The sequence below is a fragment of the Cebus imitator genome, unplaced genomic scaffold, assembly GCF_001604975.1.
Source record: "Cebus imitator isolate Cc_AM_T3 unplaced genomic scaffold, Cebus_imitator-1.0 Scaffold172, whole genome shotgun sequence".
In the NCBI taxonomy this organism is placed as follows: Eukaryota; Metazoa; Chordata; class Mammalia; order Primates; family Cebidae; genus Cebus; species Cebus imitator.
In genome coordinates this window covers 3079094-3083367 of record NW_016107487.1, presented here as the reverse complement: position 1 = coordinate 3083367, position 4274 = coordinate 3079094, and the positions used below count along the sequence as shown (strand labels likewise).

The window sequence follows — 4274 nt, the reverse complement described above, 5'->3', positions numbered from 1 at the left end:
TTTTGCTGTGTGGGGCGGTGGGTGGCGGGGGGTGGGGGCAGGGATATGGCTGGGACCTTATCTTGACAGATGTCCCTCAGTCTAGGCGGATGGGACTCTCTTGGGATCTAGGGAAGACCGCAGCTACTAGACGGTAAACTATTTTTTTTTTTTTTTTTTAAGAATTAGGCTATTTTATTTAACATGTCATAGAGGGTCATAAAGCAAGTCCATATATTTAGTTTTCTGATATCCTAATGTATTTCCACAAACCTTTTAAGTCTACAATTTTAGATAGTTTTCCATCAGGGAGGCAAGATACATATACATAATTTCTTTTTATATGTAACAAATTAAAGGTTTTAAGAGGATTCAGTCTCTAAATCAGTAACAATTTAGTCATAACACCATACAAACCCATTTAAATATTCAGGACAGAGATATTTAAGATTATTACTTAGTCTTATAAAATGATGAATTGTAGCCAGATTGATACCTCTGTATTCTTACTTATGTTTCCTATACTTTTACATCATACTGCTTGGCAAGTAATGTAAGTTTTGACATAATTTAAAAATTCAATTAGTTGTAAACAAATTCTAATTTGTTAAACAATTCATATATTCCCCTTTACTTACTACACTACCTCAGAATTAGTCCTCCTTAAAAAAGTAATCATCCCACATAGAAAAAACAACTTGATCTCTTCCTTAAATATTTTCAAGTATTGTAAGAACACACATCCAAGAAAAAACTGATTAAAAACTGACATTTCATCTTGCTTTACTAATTATGGAATAATAGAAAGACGTAAAAATCACGTTCCTTAATATTTCTCTGCTTAACAGAGAAATACGAAGAAATACTGCATTTATGGTTATGGGCTATTTTCTAGCCTCTTCAAGTACAGGACACAAGTATGGTTCCCACCAGTAAGGAGAAATGAATAGTCAATCTTACATAACACACAAGAAAGATGAGAGACACAAAAAGACACACTGACTTTGGCTTTTAAGAACCTAATGTGAACCCTGAAATGCCAGATCCAGCAACACAACACCAAAACAAAAGACGACACAGCAAGCCGCCACTTCACACACTATGAAGAATTCTGAAATGCATCATAGCCTTCTTCCCATCTCATGCTCCCTCCGTTGGGTGTCTTTGTTTTTCTGCTCTTTGGCTGCAGCGGTTCAAGGCTTGCCCAGTGCATCGGTTCAGCTTTTCTCACAGTGATCTCAATCTTCGTTGCAGTCATAGTGACATAACTTTGCTTTACATCAGTCACACCCCATAATTTCACATTTTGATCAAATTCTTTCTCTCCTTCAAATACAATTGTGCACATTTAACAGCGTGCTATTTGCTTCTACTCGAGTGAGCTCTGGAAGTGAATTTTAAGCACATACTGAAATGGTAACTTCACTCCAGTCTGATGCCAGTCAGGTCTACATGGAACAACTTTTCCCAGCATCCTTTTCAGTCCACATGTGTTTCCCTGTTGACAGCCCTCTGGGGCTAAGAATGTCTTAAAATCAGAAGTTTCTCTTCGACAACAGCTCCAGTGTTTCATTCCCTCATGGCAAATAGGTATTCCAGAATGATATACACAGACTTCTTCTAGACTCTTGCACCCTGATATGTCTTTGAACACCCTCCATTCTTACATGAGGTCACAATCTTAATTTCATCATTGTCTTCTTCATTTTTTTTTGTTTTTGAGACAGAGTTTCACCCTGTCTCCCAGGCTGGAGTGCAATGGCGCCATCTTGGCTCACTGCAGCCTCTGCCTCCTGGGTTGGAGAGATTCTCCTGCCTCAGCCTCCCGAGTAGTTGGGATTACAGGTGTGTGCCACCACACCCGGTTAATTTTTTGTATCTTTAGTAGGGATAGGGTTTCACCATGTTGGTCATGTTGGTCTCGAACTCCTGACCTCGTGATCCACCCGCCTTGGCCTCCCAAAGTGGTGGGATTACAGGTGTGGGCCGCAGCACCTGGCCCAATTGTCTTCTTTCTTATCTTCTTCATTCCGTGATGACAGCTTATCAGGTGCTTGTTTGGCGGAACCAGATAGTTTTAATTCCAAATTCGTTATTGGCTCATCTGGGCTTGGCCTTTTTATTGCTTCTACTGACTGTGGGGCTTGAACGATGTCTTCCTGAAATTTGGGTTTCAATTCAGATAGTTCTTTCTTCTCAGTAGTCTTGACTTCAGGTTTGACTGGTTCTGGTGGCTTCTCACTAGCATGTCTACCTTTTGTACAGCCTACAAGGCTTAAGAAATCAGAAAAATCAGTCGTTCTTTTCTTACAGCAAGACCAGCCTTTCAATGCATGGGGAAAGGCTGGAACACCTGGGTGGTGTGGGCAAGCATCATCGGAGTTACGTCTCAGGATCGAAGCGCTGACTGCAGCCCGATTGTAGCACAGCAAGGCCATTTCTTTTCCTACCGTCACAGGCAAGCCCCAAACGCTGAGAACAGCAAGAGGGTGTGTTTGCATTCGCGTGTCGCCAGCACCGGTGTCGACAGGGAGCTGTTGTAAGCACGTCTGTGGGCCCGCTCTGAGCCGTGTGGCCGTGCCGGCGGACTTCTACCACACGGTGTCGCTGCGGCTCTGCCTGAGAAGGCTCCCCGAGGCCCGGGAGCCGGGCAGGGCGGGTCACAGGACCAGCCTCCGACTGCGAGGTCACCCGCAGCCTGGGGGGCAGCGTGGGGCTATCCGTAGCTTTTCAGCCTTTCCTGGACCCTACCAGGACAAGAAGAGCGGGGAGAGGTGCGAGGGAGGTCTGGAGAGGAGGAGGCTTGGGACAGTGCAGAGTCCTGGCAGTGAGGGTGACCGTTGACCGCTTTCAGGAGGGACAGCGACCACTGCCGGGGAAGAAGGGGATTCCCACCGGCGCCATCATCTCCCATGCCCAAAGAGGGGCGAGCTGTTCTGCCACGGCGTGTGTAGGTGGGAGGGGGCTCGGGCAGAGAAGAGGTACTTTTTTTGTCCTCCAGGCTGTGTTGGCCAAGTGAAGGCCTGGGCTGGAAGAGCCAGGAGCAAAGAGGAGAGTCGGGATGCTGAGCACCCAGCGGGTGAGGAGGCAGCCCGGCCATCACCTACCTGCTGACCACACAACATCCTCTGCGAGCGTACCCCCCCCCAACTCTGCCACCACACACACACTCTGCCTGCAGCTGCCATTAGGGAAAATGACTCTTGGCTCTTTCACAGTCTGTTCTGTAGGTCAGGACTCAGCTCTTTCAGATCCTTATCGAAAAGCAACATCACACTTGTGTCCAGGGGTTCGAGACCAGCCTGGGCAACAGGACAAACCCCCTTCAAAAAAAAAAAAAAAAATACAAAATTTAGCTGGGCATGATGGCACACACCTGTAGTCCCAGCTACTTGGGAGGCCAGGATGGGAGGATGGCCTGCACCCAAGAGGTCAAGGCTGAGGTGAGCTATGTTCACGCCACTGCACTCCAGCTGTAGGCGACAGAGTGAGACCCTGTCTCAAAAAAACAAAAAACAAAAAACAAAAAACAAGGCAACATCACCATCAATCATCTTTTAAGTTTTCACAGCCCACACCAGCAATGTTGAAGTTAGGTCTTAGAATGGAATGGTGTCTACACTCAAAGGCAGAGTGAGCAGCTCCTCGAGGATCCTCAGCCCCCTAGCATGGAGGAGTTCATCAACGCGCCTCTGAGAGCAGATCGTGATGGCGCAAGACAGTGAGTGAAGGAGGTGCAGGGGCTTGGGGAATGGGGTGCTTGGAAGTGAGACAGTGAGCATGGGGGCTGCTACTGACCAGCTTAGTCATCTCCACAGTTCTGCCTTTCCCGGTCTCTGGGCTGAGGGCCATGGTAGAAATTTCCCTTTGGAAACTTTTTAGTATGAAATTTTCATTTGTCAACTGTTCATGCAGAATCAACCAAAAGGTTTTATTTGACTTATATTTAGGTTTTCTTTTTTATTTAATAGACAATCCAATCACGAGTTCAAAATGCAAAGGGCTCAAAATAAGCAGCCTTTCCTGTTTAATATATAAACAAACAGACAACCTAATGCTTCCAGCAGAAAAGCAGCAAGGACATTAGCAGACAATTCATGGAAAAATATACCCTAAGGTTGCAAAGACTTTTCCTGTGAGGCTTGCTTGACTTTAATGTTGGGATATTTTTGATGTACAGAAATGTCAACTTTTTTGCAGTCTACGTTTTCCCAGTGTAATCTCTTCTTAGCTTGGAAAGTCACTGCCCATTCTGAAATGGGTTAGATGGATTTGTCTTCGTTGTTTTTTTTTTT

The 4274-nt window shown here is 45.4% G+C and overlaps 1 long non-coding RNA gene and 1 pseudogene across 3 annotated transcripts in view; one reads left to right on the top strand and one right to left on the bottom strand.

The window, feature by feature from the left end:
• Positions 1–756: 756 nt before the first annotated feature.
• On the bottom strand, positions 757–2417 carry LOC108315473 (annotated as a pseudogene).
• A 1109-nt stretch (positions 2418–3526) lies between these two features.
• The window catches only part of LOC119473644, a 24402-nt gene continuing 23654 nt past the window's right edge, over positions 3527–4274 (top strand). For 2 of the 3 annotated variants that reach the window (XR_005202846.1, XR_005202847.1), the window contains exon 1: positions 3527–3713. This is a non-coding gene — a long non-coding RNA (uncharacterized LOC119473644). The remainder of the gene's footprint in view (positions 3714–4274) is intronic. The other variant, XR_005202848.1, reaches the window with a different exon arrangement.